Genomic DNA, 20,192 nt, shown 5'->3' on the forward strand with positions numbered 1-20,192 from the left:
GATCTCTTTGAAAATTGAATTATTTTTCTTTGTGTTTCATGGACCCGTCTCTTTTCCTAGCATCAGGGTACCTCCCTTATATTGGATAAAGCAGAAAGGAGATGAACACAAGGATGATGGGTAGGCCAAACTCAACACGGCGGGTTGTCAGGCTAGGCTGCTTACCTTGGGATGACTTACAGCAGGGTACAACAGTCGGAGGAGGCGTTAAACGAAACACGGCGCTCGCAGCCCAGGTCTGCCGGAGGGCAGGACACAACGAACGGTCAATGGTAGTGCGTTCAGCCTACACGGGATGAAAGGAGTACTCCCCCCACACAAAGTGATAACACCAGCTCAAAGACTCCATGTCCCCCCAAACCATCGGAATTATTTATGGCATGTAGATTTATGACTGACAGGCTATGACATGTTATGATGCATTAAAGTGATTTATGGTTTGTACAAAGTATCATACATTGGAGGGGTTTATGCTGTAAAATAATGCTTAATAAACTGTGGCCAATACTTCCAATCTGCACAAAAGAGGTATCCGTCTCATTGATTGGGAGTAGTCCGTGGGCATGGTGTTGGCTGCTGGCGATCATGCAGTATGTGGTACTGCTGGCTTGTGACCTTTAGGGAATGAATCTCTCTGGTTGTTGCAGTTTCTTTCTCCGCTCTCTCTCGGTGTGCGACCCTCTCTAGCTCTGAATCGCTCTCCTGCTCTGCTTCTCCATGTCCTTCTCTGTCCTTCCACGGCTCTGCAGCAGACAGCGGATCCATTAAAAGCACATATTAACCAGCTGCATCAGAAAACAACATAAATATTGAATGCGCTTTTACTTATGAAAAAAGCATCATTTAAATATAGACTCTTCAAGAGCAGGAAAACAAAAGCCGAAGACGAACGATGTAAAAATAAAAAAGAGCGAAGTGAAAAAAGCCAATAAAAAAAAATCTGAGACAAAGATAGATTGAAATGTTTCAAAATCTCAGCGCGCTTTCACGCCGACATTCTTCAGGAAAGTAACATAAAAGTGTCCCGGGGGGGGGCATATACCCGTCCGAATACAGGACTTTCGGGTTGTAGAAGTTGCAGTCGGATACGGGCAGAGAGAGATAAGCCCCAGATGCAGTAGATTCGCCAGAAGAAATGCCTGCTCCGGCTTGGCTCCCCCTCCACCCCTCTGTCAGCAGGAAGAGCGGCTCTGAGAGCCGAGAGCCTTCTGCGCGCTGAACTCCGTGCACCGCAGAGGGGTCTGTTTATGCAGCCTTCAGATTTCCTGCTCAAGTGTTTAGATTTCCAGAAATCCCTGTTATCAATCCCAGGGCAGCCCGCGAGCCTGCCTCTTCCCCCCTCTCACTCACTCACATGCTAGTCTTTCCTTCCTGCCCTCTCTCCGGCTGCAGCCAGTCCCGGGACACGCTGCGCGAGACCCCCGCTCGCCCTGAGTGACTCGAGGTTGCGGAGCGCGGCCTTGCCTGGGGCCCACGCCGGACGCACAGAGCTGTCTGCACTGGGAGCGCACACACGGGACCCCGCCGAAAATGGAATAATGGACTCGGGCCGCTGGTGCAAACTCGGACAAAGAACCGAGAGAGTTCCCGTGCTGGTAAGTTCTGCTCCAAGGCGTGGCTGCCGGCCGGCTGGCGCGCGGAGCTCAGCCCTGCGCCACACAAAGGCTGGGAAGAGAGGAGGCGGCGCGGGTACCGGACGGGGGCTTTCAAGGGGGGCACACCGGCTGCGAGGTCTATTCATGCATGTTGCAAAATAGCCAGCCTTCGTTGGAGGGAAAGGCACACACGGATTGCGTTCATATTGACGGCCTGCCTCCTTCCCCGCTTGTATTATAGCTTATAGGGCCTACAACGCTATATAGCGCCCATGTAATTAACTGCCCTAGTACACCAGATAGCTTTCAAACTAGGAGATTTCTAGGTTACTTATAAAGTGGTGTTTTTTCTGATTGATGGTAGCTATTTAAGATGGATTACCGGATCCTACATACGCTGTTGTTTATTTTATGTGTCAAGGGCTTGCATGTGATTTTGAACATGCATGTGAAGGAAGGGTTTAGTTTTTATACTTTTGAAGCAGGTGGGCAGGTTTTCATACCGGCTTACAATGTGTGATCGTTGGCAAATCACTGTAAATCTTAATTAACTTTATAATTTTTATATAGTGCGTCATACCGCACTTCCTATTTTTCTACACACAGTTAATTAAAAGGTTCACTATTACCCGAGGTTATGGTACTTAATTTACCAACCTTGAAAGGCAAATTCGGCCTTGCTAGGACTCGACCTTGTACAAGTTCCGGTATTGTGAGGAAGTGGGGCTAATCACGGCAGGGTGACTACATTGCGCGTTGATTGGACTTAATATCTGTTCATATGGCTGTTGGGTTAAAATAGAAAATCTAGCTATTTTACGTACTATTGTACATCCGCTAACTTTTTTGCTCACTCTTTATTAAACTGTTTCGAACATGTGGGGTTGAAATGTAAAACCACGTTTTCACCTAAAAAAAAAAAGAATTAAGTGCACGCCCATTCAGCAGCAGATGTCAGCCAGCTGGAAAGTGTGGATTAACGTACAAATGACCAAACCTTGGTTTTGGCTCTCCGCTGTTTTCCAGAGGCCCTTTGGATAATTCAGCTCGAGGGGGGTGGGGGGAACTGTAGGCCGCAGTCATTTCCCTTGGCAAAAAACTGAGGACAGGAAAGCGGACAGGATGAACACACACCATCTGCGTGAACTCTGGCAGACTGTCCCTCCCATGAATAATTTAGCTCTTGTCACCGGTGAACGACAATGGCAGCAGGGCCAGGTGAGCAGTACCGCGCAGCCCCGTCCCCGCTGCCAGAAGGGGAAACAGAAGGTGATGGGAATGGTTGAGCCAGGGATGAGGCTGCAACGATGCTTCGCGAGGAGATTCGGCCACGCCCTTCTTTTTAGGAGGAAGCGTGTAAGTGGCCGGTGTGGCAGACCTGAACTAAAGGCGACAGAGTAGTCGGCAGAGAGGCTGCATAGTTGACAAGGCCTGGTAGATGACCCTGTGTGCAGGGTCAGCACATCTGTTCAATCTATCACCCTGGTCTCTGCACATTGTAAACACATCTGTGCACAGCGCCATGAAGCTACGGACACATTGTCAGCATTTCTTTACTCATACCCCGGTAGGGCTCTTTACACAAGGTGAAAACATCTATACAAAACGTCCTATAATTATAGGACAGAATATAAACACGTCTTAACATAGCGCCGAGAAGGTCTCTGTACACGCTGAGCACATCTGTACACAGCCTCTTATATGGGTCTGTACACATGGTGAAAACATCTGTACAAAAGGCCATGTAATTATTTGTACACACTGAACGCGACTGTACATAGCGCCGTGAAGGTCTCTGTACACCCTGCGAGCACATCTGTACACAGCCTCGGCTTTGTACACGTGAATACATCTGCACAACGAAGCATATGGTTTTCTCGGTACTTTGTGCATCCATATGTACACGCCCCTGCACCTAACTTTCTACACGGTGTGAATTCATCATCCCATGGGTCTCCGTCCTCATCATAAACGCATTTGAGTCTGCTAGCTGGATGAATGGGATATAGGGTGAACAGAGGAGGGAACAGTTTAGAAAGGATTATTTGGGAGTTCATTGTGGTAAAACAGGTTTGGGATGAGTCAAAGAGTCTGTTGGATGAGTAGCATAAAGGATGGATAAAGGAGGCAAGGATTATTTGGGAGTCCATAATAGTAAAAGGTTTGAGGTGAGTTAGAGAATGGAGGTGGGGAATTGGATGAGTCATGGAGTGGGGGTTTGAGGAGGTTAATTATTATTTTTTCTCTGCAGTGGGGGACAAACATAAATATATAGATGCATTACCATACAAAAGAGGTATACATATACATCTGTACATGGCATCATATAGCTCACCTTGCTCATTTTAAATATATCCTATTTCAGCGGTGACAAAGCTGTGTCTTTTTCATATTAAACATCTTTGAAGGGTGGTTCATTTCCCTCCTCATAAAGTGATTGTTGTCAACGCTTTCTAACTGTCCAGAGTGCCTGAAAAATCATTGAACTGGCTACAAAAACTTCAAAATATGGCTGTCAGGCTGCTGTTCAGTTTGACAGTGTGACTAAACATCACCATGAGCTATGTATCAACAAACCTATTTGTTTTAAATTTCTTTGCCTCGTGCTTCGAGTCTTGCACAACCACTCTAAGGCATTCTTTTCTCGCGGAGTCAGAAAACGCATCCCACGCCGCCAGCTGAGATATCTCAGCAGTCCACTGCACTGTGTCCCAAAGTATAGACTTCCGAGATGGCGAGAACGATCCGTTCAGGTTCTGGAACCCTACCTATGGAATCCACTTCCATCTTCAAACAGAGCTGAAACAATTCTTTACAAATTCAAGAACCTGCCTAAAACCTGGCTTTATGCCCCTCATCATGTGCCTTGTATAGGCCACTGCACTATGGTTGAGGTACCATTAGCGCCAACAGACTCCATCCTCGAGTGTACGTGCGCTCCACAAGCAACTGGAACATATATAAATACATACATTCTGTACATATATAAATAAATACATTCTGCCAAGCCCCACACAGGTCTCTGTACATACTATGGACGTTCTTGCAGACCAGTGTTTATCATACAGGACGCAGTACATACTGCTATCACATTTATAGACATCATGTAGGTCTATGTACACACTGTGAACAAGTCTGTATACAAGAAAACTCCACCTCACTTTCTTGCCCCCACCAAATTCTATGGGAGATCCAAGCAGGGCCCTACAGAGTCCCAAGTCATTAAGTCGTGAAGTCCCACCTTTTTACTAGGCGATAGACACGTTTTAGCCAGTTAGCAGCTTCATTGAAAGTTCAAGACCCTTCTATCCGCTGTAAAGAGATGAGTTCATCACTTGCATTAAGTATTGCAGCGCTTTCCGAACATTCCCATGCGATGGAAGTCCAAATACCCCTTTCCAGGCAGTAGCTTCAGGTGTCACAGACGGACAAGGATGTGAGCCCCTCGATTGGCACTCCTCGCGGTTTAGACATAAACCTTAGTTGCCTCAGTGGAATTACTGGTCGGCTCATGTGCGTAGCTATAGATACAATGCAACTCTTGCCAAACTCTGTGCAGTAGCTGATAGATGACTTCAAACAAACTACTGCAGCAACAGTTGCAAGCCCAGTGCCCTATAGCACTGTGAAAGTGTTGTGCTGTGTAGGGGTGTCTAGATATCGTTAAGAAATGTATACACAGTGCTGCACAGGGATCTGTACCCCTTGCAAACAGAACTGCACACAGCGCCTTGATGGCCTCTGAACTCATTGGAATCATATCTGCAGACAGCCACACACAGGCTCTGCACCTTTTGTCAACACATTTGTAGAGTTCTACACGCCTCTGTGAGTCTTATGTCTGCATTTATACAGTCCTGTAGTATGCCCAGCGCCAAAAAGGCCTATGTAAACACATCTGCCCACAGCGCTACATCGAACCTTGTATATACTGTGAAGCTATCGGCACACAGTCCCATAGAGGGTTCTGTGCACACCGTGAGCACATTTGTATACAGTTCTGTACAGGGTTATCAGCACCATGAACTAGTCCAGTAATGAAGCAGCATTTATGTATCATTTCATGCCAGAGACGAGGCGCTAAAGTGCATTTGGTGGACAAGACTCCCATTACTGCACAGGATATGCGTGGTAAGAAGGGTGTGGATCTGTAGTGTGGCCTGTGGTGGTGGTGGAACATCTGTGGTGTCTTGCATGTTGAACAGTGGTCCTCCTCTCGTGTCAGACATCGCTGCGCTTGAGCGTGTAGAGGAGCATCAAGGAGTGAGATGTGGAAATTCATAACCACACGTAGCATCGTTGTGAGAGTTAGAAGTGTGCCCTCTGTAGGAACTGCGCCATGTGGCATTCAGTGACCAGCTCTTATGTTGCTGCATGGTGTAGCTGTGATTAAGCGTAGAGCTGAGTGAAGAGGAATAAGAGATTTGCTTGTACAAATGGTCTGCTTCTTGGGTGATATGTTTGTAAATCATAAATCGGTGAAAAGTCGTCTCCTTCCACCTTCCAGAAGGAGAGCACGTACTTGTAAGCTGCTCAGGAAGAGGTTACAAGTCCCAGGTTGAATAGGTCCCTGCTTGTGCATTGCATAGACCTAGGCCTGCCTGTGTTATTCAGTGAAGTCCCAGGGCTCTGCTTGCATTGTCCCTGGGTTCAGAAGTTAGGCAGGGAAATGCTTCACAATCACATGTGTGTAGAGTCCCCGCATGGCAGACAATCTACATCACAGAGGGTTATAAAAATTGTCAAAGTTGAAAAATATAATTTGTCCCTTTTTAATGGAAATGGGAATGATTTTTTCAATGAAAAGGATTCCCTTCAAGTACCGTCCCCTATGTTAATGGGGAGGGTTTCATGCTTTCTCCCACACTAACTTTAGTACCTACACCAGGGTGTTTAAGGTGTAAGTTTAGGTAAGAATGGGGAATGCTGTTACACACAAAGACATGATTGTTTGAGTGTTGGCCGAGTGTGCTTTAAACTCCCTGACAACTCCCCAGACGCTCCCCAGTTCTACATACTTTTCAGAAGCTCCACAGTAACATGACACGTTTCATTCATTGATACAATGTTGCACAAGTGTGACTTGGTGATTTTTAGATGACTAAGTCATATTTTTAGTTCTGGACAGTTTTGTGAATTGGTCCTTAACTCTTCAGACCTGAATGAGCCTGGGAATTGAATGGCTGACAGGCATGTGTATAAACCTGTGTGACAGGAAACACCTGAACACGACCGATTCAGAGAAGTCTTGGACAGCACCTGAACAACACTTGTTGTATGAAACTAACTTCCCTCGGCCACAACACTTTTCCTACTGCCAGTCCCACTCTCATGCTATATGATGCATAGTTGCTTGTGTCTACTACATTGTATTACCAACCTTGTTGTAGTGTGTCTGTCTTCTTCTTTTGTATTTTCTTGCAACTTGTATAGCACTTTCCCACCATTTGCGGGGCCCACAGCGTTTTCTGAGGATCATTGACTAAGTAGCTATTGCATTTGTTGTACATCCTTGGAAGAGTGCTGGTTGATGAGGGCCTATGATCGTAGTGTTTTGATACTGTGAGTGTGGTTTAGGCTTGTGTCCTGAACTTGTTGCAGCATGCATCTCGCTGCGTTTTATTCCATTACTTACAAGCGAAAAAGGGTGTTCGACATAGTATAGCGTCCAAATTTGATTCAACTGACTCTCAATTAGTCAGTTGAATCATATTTGTTTTAGCTTCCCTGAATTTTAGGTAATTGCTTATTATCCGTATTTTCTTGAGTTGGGGCGCTCCGTAGCTTGCAGGTTTCACAAACAAGAAGATTGTAACTAAGCAGTTTCTTCTGAAGGGGGGAAGGATGAGGGGTGGTGTCATTCTTAATGTAAGATTCCTCCTTTGGGTGTAGAACATGAGTTTGGTCTGTAGAAATGATAACCCAGTACTATTGATTGCCCGTGGCACAATGCAGAGGGCATCTAAAGAGATTTGTTTTGTAATAGGTAGCCTGTGCAGGGCCGTCAGAGCATGAGTGATATGATCGTGTCAGGTCTGTCTTTGAAGTTGTGTGGGGGTGGCATTCTGGATTTGTTGAAGTTTGTTCATTAGATGCTTCATGAACCCAATGTAGATCCCATTGGCATAGTTAGTGCGTGAGCACGCTAAAGCTGCCGAGCCATGGGGAACCCTCCAGGTGAACTCAACAAGGAAAAATGCATCACAAAGTGCAAAGTGTGGATAGCACTCTTGGTCTCTTGAACCTGACTTTGCAGTCAATAGTCATGCCAAAATTCTTTACGTCTCTTTAGGTGAGGGGGGGGGGTGCGATCTTCTTAGGACACGTTGTGGTGGGATTATGTTTGTTTATAGGTTGAGTTTGAAGTGATTTTCTAGAATCCAGTTTACTAAGTATCATCAAAGTAGTAGTAACCGATAAGCTTGAAACAACTGACAAGCTCAGGAAGCGGGTAAACTAACTGATAAAAGAAAAGAGGAGCGATTGTTGAACCTTGGGGGACTCCTACCAATTGATACACTAGTGATAAGGAGAAACAAGGAAGAATTACGGTTTGTACTCTGTGTGTGAGGTAGGACTTAAACCAGATAATGGCCGCACCCAGAATTCCTTTGTCATTTTGGCTTTTAGAGTAGCAGTTGATGCTGCTGTAGTAGAGAAGGCTGCTTAGAGATCTTGTGGGTTGAGTGCAGCAAATACATTGTGAAGTCAACTGTGTTTTTGAGGTTGTCCCAGATTAAAAATAACACTGATTTAGTGCTGTTTTTTGGTTTGAAACCTGTCTGCCAGAAAGGAGGAAATCAGAGATGTGCTTTTTCAATGAACTTATAATAAAAGGTCAATTTGAAATGTTTGTAGTTTGTCGAATCCTCATGGACTAGTTCTTACTTCTTTAGAATTGAATCCATGGATGTTCTTAATTCATAGATGAACTGCCTAGTATAAAGGGATGCGAATATGGTCAGACAATGCTTGGAGGGTGTTCTTGAATATATTTGGAGGGCACAGGTCAGTGGACGATTCAGTTATGGTTATTGTTATTATTTGATCTTAGATTTATTTAATTCAATACCTATGTCATCCCCTTGGTTAGTTTGATTCAACATTTGGGTTCTCATTGGTATCATATGAAGACGACCCCCATATTGTAGTCTCGCTCTCCATCAACGATAACAACACACAGAGATTTCAGAACTGCATGAGTGCGGTTAGTGATTGGATGAATAATATTTGTCTGAAACTAAATTCTGCAAAGACCGAAGTCCTTTTTATTTGGCAATGATGTCTTTTTTTGGTTCCCTTTGTGGTCGCCTCAAGACTGATAACAACACACAGAGATTTCAGAACTGCATGAGTGCGGTTAGTGATTGGATGAATAATATTTGTCTGAAACTAAATTCTGCAAAGACCAAAGTCCTTTTTATTTGGCAATGTTGTCTTTTTTTGGTTCCCTTTGTGGTCGCCTCAAGACTTGGGGACCCCTCCAAATCCGGTCAGGAAGGTAAAAAACCTAGGTGTCCTAGTTGATGACAAATTGACCTTTGAAGATCAAGCCAATTCGATCATTTCCTCTTCCTTCTACATTGTCAGGATAATAAAAAAAAATCTTTCACAACATTCCGCACAACTTACAGAAGACAGTAGTCGCCGCCCTGGTTCTACCTGGAGTAGATTATTGAAATGGCCTCTATCAGAATATACAAATGAGATCTTTGAATAAGCGTCAAACATTGCAAAACGCTGCAGCACTCCTACTTCTGGGTGTACCTAGGTTTCATTTGGCATCCCAGGCCAAAAGTAGGCTACAATGGCTTCCTATTAAGCAGCGTATTACCTTTAAGGCCCTGTGCATTGCCTACAACGCGCTTAATGGTTTAGGACCAGACTACCTGAAGGAGAGTTTTAATTGGTACCTTCCCAGTAGAACACTACGATCCAGTTCAGCCATAAATGTGAGAGTTCCTAACTTCAAACGATCATCTTGGGGTGGCAGAAGTTTTGTTATCTGCACGGCCATAAAATGGAACAGCCTACACATAATTCTTAAATCTGTGTCAAATCTGTTATCCTTCAGAAAATCTTTAAAAACTTTGTTATTCATGAATCAGTAATTGCCTTCTCTGACCTATGTTTAGCTGCAGTGCCAAGACGTCTCGGGATATTTGTGCGCTTTAGGAGTCTTTATCATATATCATATCATAATGGACAGCAAGTGGGACAAGAAGATATTTGGTTGTGTAATAATGGGGACAGATTTTTTGACACGCATGGCAGTGTGATGTGTTTGCAGGTTGCTTTTATTAGAAAGTGGGTCTCAATCATTAGCCTTTTAAATCAAGTATTCTGCTGTAGAGTTGCAGAAGATTTGAGTGTAATTGATGCAGTGTTAAGTTCAGGTTAGGTTTCAGAATTCTAACATACTTTTAAAGATCTTTTTGGTTGACTATGAAAATCTAAAACGTGTTGTGAGCAGTGAGATTTCTTGAATTTTTCATACTTGCTTTACAAATCCTGTAATGTCACTCTACCTGTATTTTCTTATTGGTTATGTATGTTCATTCACTGGGTTTCAATGCTTATAATTTTAATTAAAAAAAAAAAATGGTGTCTAATTTTAGCCAGCCTTCGTGTGGTGGTGTTGGGGTCCACTTTGTTGTAAGTCTCAGTTAACCAGGATTGATTGTTTGACAGACGTCAGTGCGTTCCGTGGTCACATTGCCAAGCAGTGTGGCTGGCAGGTGATGATATGGAAGCTCTTCCTTGGCCTGTTAAGGGATATTGAGTTGGGTGGTGCTGGTGATGGGGGATCAGTAGAGAGGTTAAGACTGACATTGATGATGAGGTGATCACACTAGGTGATGGCTTTGCAGCAAATATAGTGCAGAGAGTATGGCCTATATCATTCGTCAACCCATTAACTAGTTGGCATTTCAAGGTTAGTTAGTAGACCTTAGGTCTTACGCTCATTGTTTATATCAAACCATGTGTTGAGATCTTGCAAAATACGTATATTTCTGTGGCTTATTGTGGTATGAGATAAAAAGTTCAGGTGGACTTCAGTGCAGGCTACCTTGTATAGAGGTGGTCGGATATGAGAAGGAATGAGGCAGAGAAAGTTTGGTGCAGTGAACGACAAAGAAGTAAGGATTGATCCTCTGGTTTATAGCGATGCTACGGCCCGAGTGAAGACGGGGGCTACCATATCGGCCTCCTACCGTGTACGGAGGGGGACGAGGCAGGGGTGTTCCCTCTCCCCCCTGTTGTTTGCCCTGGCCGTCGAACCGCTGGCGGCTCATGCCCGACGAGGGGGTGCTTATGTGGGAGTTTCCCTGCGGGAGGATACACACTATATCTCCCTATATGCAGATGATCTGCTGATGTTCTTGGCGGATGCGGAGAGTGCGCTGGACGGAGCGGTTACCCTCTTGGAGGAGTTTGGTCGGCTGTCTGGGCTTAAGGTCAACTGGGGTAAGACGTGCTTGTTCCCGTTGTCGCAGGGGGGACGGCCCCCGCGGGCGTTGGGACATATCCGATGGGAAAGCAGCTGCCTCCGTTATCTGGGGGTTAACATTTATCATACCCAGACTGATTTGCTGGAGGGGAATGTTGGCAGGGCACTTCGAGGCCTACGGGGTAGCATGGGGTTTTGGAGTACGCTCCCACTCTCGTGTTCTGGGAGGGTGGCGCTGCTGAAAATGGTGGCGCTGCCACGGCTTCTTTACTATTTTCGCACCCTTCCTATATGGATCCCGGCGTCGTTTTTCGCGAGGCTGCGGGTATTATCCACGGGCTTCATTTGGGGCTCGGGAAGGCGCCGGATTTTGAGTGGTACTACTTGGCGGCCCAGCTCCAATGGCTTACACAGGCGGTGGCCAGGGAGTACAGGGGCCCGGAGGGCCCTCAGGGCAGACTAATACCGCGACATGTGCTGGCCTTTATAGTCCTCCACCAGAGATTAGACCTCGCCCAGCTCACCTTGGAGGAACGTACCCTCCGGTTATGCTGGAACAGATGCCAGAGGAGGGCCGCCATAGTCCACCCCTATGCCCCGGAGATCCCCCTGGGGATGTGTACGGCGTTCCTGCATGGGGGAGATTGGTCGGGGTTAGCGATCTGGGAGGAACTGGGGGTACAGATGGTGGGGGACTTATTTAGAGAGGGAGTACTGTTGCCTTTCCAGGACTTGCAGGACTCTTATGGGCTCCCGCGGGGAGACTTCCTGCTTCATGCGGCCCTGGTGGCGAGCCTCCAGAGGCATTGGAACATGGGGCTTTCGGAACCGCCGACTGCCGCGGGTTGCCAATATGTAGTGATGGCGGCGGGGACGACTAAGGCCATCACTTGCCTCTATCGCCGGCTGTCGACGGAGAGACTCCTCCCCCTGGGCGCTCTGAGGGAAAAGTGGGAAGCGGACCTTGGAAAAGAGATCCCCGAGTCCACGTGGTCCACGCTGGTGCGGAGGGCCTGGAGGGGAACGAGGAATGCCCGGTTTCAGTTAGTCCAGTTTTTTACGTTACACAGGGCATATCTGACGCCGGCCAAGATACTGCGATATTTCGGGGGAGCGCACTCTCAGTGTCCGCGGTGCGGGGTAGACAGTGCGGACTTTCGGCACATGTTTTGGTCCTGTACGCAGTTGGGCGATTACTGGGAAGCAGTGGTGGATTGTTTGAACCAGGTAACTGATCGCTCCATTGCCCCGGATATGGGGACCTGTTTGTTGCTTTGGTTCCCCCACACTCGCCGCACGAAGGTTACTAGCAAATTTTATGATCTGGGGTTGATAATGGCCAAGAGGGAACTGACTCTGCACTGGAAATCCCGGGGGGGACCTAACTTCCTGCGCTGGAGATCGGCGTTGGCGCGTTGGGCGGGGGCTGAGGGCACGCTCCGGGTGCAACTGGCCCTCCGGAGAGATGAAGAAAAGGCGCTGGCGACGGCCCGGGCATGGGAAGCGTTGGTGGTAGAAATTCAGGGGTTGATGTCCGAGGCTGGGGCCGAGGAGAGCGGGTCTGACGGGCAGGAGGTAGTGGGGAGCGGGGAGTAGAAGAGGCGAGGCGGTGGGCTCTGGCCGCCTGCACCTTTGGCTGGGCAAGCTGGAAGGTTCTCTTTGTTTAGGGAGAGGCTGGGCTCCTGTATCTTATTGTCTAGGGAGGGGGGGCACGTCGAAAGAGGGAAAGGGGTAGGGGACGGGGGCACACTGACAGGGGGTGGGGGAGGGGGGGTAGGGGACCGGGTGGGAAGGTTGAGCCGTCTTCAGGAGAGTCGGGGTTGCTGCTACATGTGTGGTACTTCCTGGACGGGTGGGGATGGTGAGATGATTGTTGCCTTGTTGAGTTGGAAAACAATAAAAAATGTTTCAACAAAAAAAAAAAGGATTGATCCTCTGGCATTCAAAAATGCTTGATGATAAATATCACTAGATTTATTTTATTTATATACTACAGTTAGCCTATTATGTATTTTTTGTTCAGAATATTTCTGTATAGAGTTACATAGCTCATTTTAAAACTGATTCAAAATGTATTCATGTGGTATGACCGATTCATCATGTACCCTCCATTTTCCTGTGATACAGAGTAGGTCTGTCCATTATCAGACATTGTGTTGCATATGTGGATTGCATTCTTTCTTAAGAACCGCGCATTGCTCAGGATGCAATATAGTTTGCGGGTGCAACCAGAATGTCAGGTATTCCCATCTGCAGGATTGAGAACATGTTGGATGGGAGCATCAAGGTTCTATGTTTTGGAGTAATGGATGTCTACTTCAGGTAATGGATCTGGCGATTGATGTCGCCTATTTGAAACAATGTTATGAGCATGGTGATACTGAACCATTCAGGCAATCGCAGTGGGAGCTGCTCTGACCGCAACGGAGTGCTTGGGTGTAGAGGTGTTCTCAAGGTTGTCAGATACTTGTTTGGGAGGCTGCAGAGAGTGAGAGGTCTGGGCTCTGTGGGTCCTGGCTCGTGAGGTAATGATTGACTCAGGGTCAATTGACAGTGCCAGTGATCGCTCAGTCTGGAGTGGCGGCAGAGTCTGTTATACTGGTGTTGCCAGAGGTTCGACAGAAGGTAGAGAATAGCTTTCATGGGGTTAGAGTAGGGAAAGGGGTTGTCGAGGGATGAGATAGAAGAGGGAGTAATAGATTTGTATGTGAAGCATGATGGATAATCATTAGAAAGAGTTGCAAGCACAGTAGAGGGATAACATCTGCTACTGTTAGATAAGGATAATTTGTAATGAGTAGAGTTTTAAGAGACAGGTACATGTGCTAGAAAGTGCTGTGAAATGGCTTTCAGATTAAATGTTTGACACTATGGAAAACGAGTACATCAAATCAAATAAATAGTATGTATGCAGATGTAAAGTTCCATTTATTACCATTGATGAGTGGCAGGCAGGGCCATAACTCATGAGAAGCAAATCTTCGATTGGTAAATGGTGCCTTTCACCTTACTGAGCTCTGGTGATACACAGCATATAGCTCTCTGCGAATCTGCATATATGGTTTATGTCATGCTTTGTTATTGCATCATAGTTATAGATAAAGGTTTTTAACTAGGACACAACATATCAAGTCTGTGCATTTAGACGGACTCCTATTACATATGCGGCGATATGCCTTTTGACCTGTTGGTTTCCTCTATAAAGTGATGGTAGTATGCAGTACATAGGGCAGCAAGTAGTGATTTCTCAACCCAGTGTGGCTCTATATGTAATAGCACAGGATTAGACTGTGCTGTAGTATTAGTGGGAAATGTATATTTGTTAGGACACTTGTTCCGAATAACATATTTTATTGGATGGCGTTTATTTTTATTGGCATAATATAAACCCAAGCACTAAAAGTAGTAGTGAGCCACGAGTTACAATTTTACCTTGCAGTATTTGAGTTATCAAAGTTTGGACTTAGTTTGTACCACCAGTGCTATCAGTTGGATGTGAAGATTAAAACCGAAATGAAATGTAACTGGGCAAACAAAAGGCATCTCTTGCGAAGTTCGTGGTTTATACACTTATGCCCGGGTTACAAGTTGCACAGCACTGGCAGGGTGCAAACTCCACAAGCGAAAGTTACATTACTATGTGGTAATACCACACCAGTACTGTGTCATTTTGTGTTAAACTCCATGGAATGAGGAATAGCCACTTGGCGCTAGATTTACCCGTCGTAAAACCACTCTGAGAATATGGTAAATGGATGTTGCAGCTTCTGTGTGGGGTAGGACAGAGAGAGTGGTTGTCTAGGAGAGAAAAAGGCAAGGTAATTTCTGACGGAGAAACTTTGAAAAAACCGGGGAAAGAAAGCCTCATGTGATTTTCAAGGTTGAATTACCTCCTGGCATCATAGATGCAGTAGTCCACCAACCTTCATACCCTGGTGAGGGAACAACGGCCCACTGAGAATCCGATGGAGCGGGATTCCATATGGTAACTCCGCTCCACCTGACTCATAATTAGGGCCTTAGTAAAGTTTCAAAGTTTTGAACATCGTTCCCACTTATCCACCCAATTTTGTGCAGTTTGCACCTGATTTTTTTCTGTCGCTCAAAGATCCGAAGCTGAGTGGTGCTGCTTGCTGGAGGCCACGTCTCACAGCTCGATTTCAAGTGAAGTCTCTTAATAGAGCTAATTTTCCATATCAAGGAAGATCCAAAAAAGATTCATGACTTTCTCTGAAACGTTGCCTGACTCGGAAACTGACACTGGGAGCTCTGCCTGGGGTAGCACGTTTCCTCATCCAGGTCCATGTTTTTTAGACAGCGGAGGGAGAGGTGGAGGAGCAGTGGGAGGTTGTGGCAGGGGCAGCGCCCAACAGACAGGGAAAATCAGGACCCTCAGGAAAGTGTACAAATGTTGGAAGAAAAGACCATTCCCATTTACAATCTGTCCAGTCACCGACTTTCCATAGCAGAACAATCTGTCCTCAGCAAGTGACCGTCCTTTGTGCCCTTATTTCTACAGGATCCAGCTCAAATAAAGGGGTGCTATTTTACAGTTATTTAGAAAAACTAGACTCGAGCTCTTTTTTTCTGAGCAAGATACACAGTTGGAGGAGAGCGTTTCTAATCTAAAGATGAAGTCCACTTTTGCCCACGAAGAACAGGTATGCTAGCCCAGACGATTTTATTTGAAGATACAGTCCTTCATGAGTTTGACAAAATCTTCAAAAACAAAAGGCACTTTAAAAACAACTTAAACCTTGATGAACGCACAGCACTATAAGAACTTTCCCATAATAAGGCTATCATAATCAAGCCAGCAGATAAAGGGGGAGGGGTTGTGATAATGGAAGGTGAGGCATATGATAGAGAAGCCAATAAGAAGACCCTGAACACTATTAATATTTGTCCTCTAATCTTGCTGCTGAATTGAGTCAACAGATTAGGGCCATCGCAGAAGAGACGCGCAATAACTCCTGGATCACACAGAAGGAATTTGAATTCGCAAATGTAGCAGACCCCAGAATTCTAGTCTTTTATTTACTTCCAAAAATCCACAAAGACCAGCACAATCCATCCGGCAGACCCATTATATCGGGTGGTGCAGGAATGTGGAATTCCTATAGCCCGATGTCCAGGACATATTGTTTGGGGTCAAGGGCAACAAGTTTTCATGTGTACTTTGTCCTCGGGACAAGTTGGCCCAAGCCCCTGTAGCACAAAACCCTTTGGCTGCCAGTTTGCAGTATCACATTATGGATCAAGGAAGGGCACTGTCTGCAGTTAAGGTAATGTTTTTGTCCATATGTTAATGACGATCAAACTTATATTTGTGGTTCATTAATTGAAACCCTTTATTATCAGGGTGAGCGCTCTAAGTAAATGTTGTAAGCTCTGGCTGCACTACTCACCGTAGTTTCAGTATAAAAATGTGTACACACGTTTTAAAAGTTTAGCAATACGAGGTTATGTATAATGCTCCCAGTATGCTCTCTGATTTGATGCAAATATTTGCAGAAGCTTGAAAGCAAGATTGATGATTCTTTGCTTTCAAAATAAAATGTACATAAAAAAATGAAAGCAGGAAAAAAAACATTTGGCTAAACTACTGTAAAACTCCAGGTACCATTTATTTGCAGCCTCACTTAGTAACATGTGTTGATGCATGCTAATATTTCCCAAAAATATTCATAATGGAAAATCAGTGTACCAGTTTCAATAAGATGATGGGAAACAAAAATAATCAAGCATTTGCTAAGCCAGTAAGTCTGAAATTGGTGGTCAGCTTTTTCGTTTTTGTCAATGTGCGACTTGTTTTGGCATGGTTTTTGTAAAATCTTATTGGTGTGGGAGCTGACGGGGTCTTAACACTATAACAAACATTGGCAAAAACAAAAATCGTTTTTGGTCTCAAAAAGCACACACTGCCACAGTAGTTACTGGCACTGAACAAAACTACTTTTATGTGCCGATATGCTGCTTGTGAAAGAGCAGAATGCTGTCACTCACAGTGAAGCCAGCCGAGAGAGAGACAGCATTTTAATACATGCAAAAGGTCATGGTCAAGGCTGACCAAATTAGGGACCCAATTATTAAAGAAAGTCTCAAAAGTGCACCCATGGTATATGTCCTTACATTAAGTGCAGCGATACGGCTTTCTTGAATTCATAAAGAATTTACAGAAATAGGAAAAGAAATAGTACTCCTAGAAAATATATGTTGAACTGCATTTTAGCATGAGCAAATATGCATGTGTAGATCATGTGAAAAACTGAGTTTTAGAAAATTCACTTTCCCTCCAACCACTTTTTTCCCCAATTCTGAATTCTGGAAGAAGGTTTACGTCTGTCATTTTCAGAAGTAAATTTCCAACATTTCTCTGTAGGCGAAAAGATTAGAGAAGAGTTGTTGAAAACCCTTAAAACATGCAAGTTAAAAGGGTTTGCACAGACTCAAAAGGGGTCGGAAATCATCCTTAAAGTATTCCGTGGCTGGTTAAACCACAGGTCTCCGACCTTAAATTCACCATGACAGCTAATTTGAAGGAAATTAATTACCTAGATCTATGCGTCATGGTTACAGATTAACTATGGGCCTTTACACTAAACTCCCTGAAAGTAACACATTGCTACACTTTACGAGTAACCATCCCAGATCACTGAAATCAAAACCTTCCATTTGGACAGTTTTTAAGAATCCGGCTTAGTTGCACCAATAAAAAGGATTATTTTGAGAATGACACACAGGGCCATTGTGACACAGTTTGGGGTCCCCATGTTTTGATACACTTCACTGATTCCACGGGCTTTACTTGGTTTCTCACCGCATTTTGGCTGTGGAGTGGAAGCATCATGTCATATTGGTTGCAGAGCATACAGGAGACATGGTTGGCAGTTCTGGAGTTATTTCAGATATGTATATATATAGTGATCTTCACTTCTTGGTCTGGGGAGGCCTTTTAAAAAAAAGGCTGAAACGTGTCGATACAGACCAATAGGAGCACGATTATTATTAAGGAACTGGAGAAGGATTTATGCCTGGAGGAGAATGTTGTTTTCTTTTATTGGGCACAGAGTTCTTCAGGACTGTTATTTGTGCTACCAATAAGCATTTAACACAGTGTGAAGCTATTATGTGGACACCCGTACATTCAGTTACTGGATAAAGTCCAAATGTTTAAATAAATGTCTATATGATAAATACATTGATGTATTAATGCTACAGAACTGTCGTATGAATATTTTAAGTGGTAGTGTGGCTTGTAAGTGGAAGGGGTGTACGCACTTTAAACCAGATTGACTGTACTCGTGGCTAAATAAATAGGCCAGTCCAATAATACAATTTGATTATTGTTGACAAATGAAATGCTTGATTTATCCTACCAGAGAACCTTTTCTATGTAATCTGGGCATTTAGCAACAGGTGTAGATCAGAGTTACTCCATTTTCTGAATTTACCTCAAAGTGCGAATTAGTCCCAAAGAGGAATATTTTCAGTAAGATACGTCAGCAAATTAAGTGCTCACTGTTAAGATCTGCGTGGAAGTTGAAACTCACAGGTTTGATTTCCCTCAAGTGGAACTCTGCCCATTTTGGATATCTGAAATGAACATTGCTAAGGTGGGCTATAATGGCACTTGCTTAGGTCAAGTCTACCAGACAGCATAGGTGTCTGGTTGCGAAAGACATAGTGGGCTTACCATGAACATACAGGGGCTTGGTGCATGGCCACTGATTATCATTGGTTGACTTTCCTCTCACTTGCATGCTTCCTATTTGTGTCCCAGCTTATCAATGGGGCATAGTCTCTTTACCATCTCTTCTGATCGCCTGGCTTCTATGCTTATACTGTTTACTTTTCAATCACTACTTTTTCTGTTTTGATTAAGCCCTCCATGTGTGCATGTATTTTCTAGCTGTCTCCCTTGGGTACTTCACTTCCCATGCACTTTGTGTTGCTCACTGCCACCCCATGCTTCTCCATATTGTGCTTACTCTTGTGTCCTCCTCCTGTTGCTTTCTTGTTCAGGTGCTTCACCCTGCTTGCTCCATGTTGCTATGTCGTCCGTTGTTTGTTCTCTGCACCCCGCCGTCTGTGATACTTCTGTCCCCCCAACCTCCTTGTTGTTTCCACCACCCATTCCTTCTGCAAAATGATGCCACTGGCAGCATAATAGGTGTTCTGATGAAAGTCTTCTGCTCCTAGAGGGCATCGTAGGCAGCCAGATGGTTGGTCACCAGTGAGGGTTTTAGGGACAGTTTCTGAGATGATGGTACAAAAAAACTGAAGACCCTTTAGTTCCCAAGAGCGCATGTTTACTAACGTACCTTTCTTATATTATTCACCCACAGTACAATTCTTACATCGCACCAGTATTATGCAAATAATGCTATACATTTGTACATTCAATATGATGGATGAAGTCAAGGGCCTAAAATAGATTCTCACCAGTGCCACCGCATAACAAAACATGACTATCTGCCGAAGAGTTCCCACATGCATGATTTTGGTGTTAGTACATGATGTGAAGTAAGACAATACTAGCTGTCTTGTTCCCACCCAAGACCATTGTTCAACACTCTGAAGTGTGATATCGGGCCCAAATCACGAGTATGTATTTCGAACTTAAGACAAAGTACCTGTCTAATAATACCTTATGATAATATTGTGATATCTGCCACAGTTTTCGTCAATTCATAGCACCATTTCTTCTCTGTTACTCACCCCCCCCCCCCCCCCCCAACCCCTGTGCACGTTCTCTCCCTGCAGGCCCCGCAGTGCACAGTCGAGCTTACAAGTATTAGTTTATTTCCACTTTTACGATTACATTGTTTACAATGAACCTTTCCCTGTTCTCTATGAATTGTAACTGTTATCAAGGTCTCTTCCACTGCGTTCCGCTGTGATCACTAGTCTATTAATTCGCTGAAAGTTTATATTGTTTAATGTTTCATATTAGTTAGAACATCTCCAGATGACATTGGCATAGGGGGTGTTGAATGGGCTTTTTAGAAGTGGGATGGTACTTAATTATCAAGGTAATGGCATGTATTATTCTTGTGTTCTGATTTGCCGAAGAAATGATACTTTTGCTCACACCATGATGATTTTGAAGTTATTCTAATTTACTTTGCAAGATATTTGTATAA

General features: G+C 44.7%; 1 protein-coding gene across 2 annotated transcripts in view; it reads left to right on the forward strand.

Annotated features, from left to right (window-relative positions):
• The first annotated feature begins 1,194 nt into the window (after positions 1 to 1,194).
• The window catches only part of ASAP1 (ArfGAP with SH3 domain, ankyrin repeat and PH domain 1), a 1,875,051-nt gene continuing 1,856,053 nt past the window's right edge, over positions 1,195 to 20,192 (forward strand). For both annotated transcript variants that reach the window (XM_085604920.1, XM_085604922.1), the window contains exon 1: positions 1,195 to 1,595. The gene's annotated coding sequence lies outside the window, so the exon portion shown is untranslated. The remainder of the gene's footprint in view (positions 1,596 to 20,192) is intronic.

Source organism: Triturus cristatus, chromosome 5_1, assembly GCF_964204655.1.
Source record: "Triturus cristatus chromosome 5_1, aTriCri1.1, whole genome shotgun sequence".
Lineage (NCBI taxonomy): Eukaryota > Metazoa > Chordata > Amphibia > Caudata > Salamandridae > Triturus > Triturus cristatus.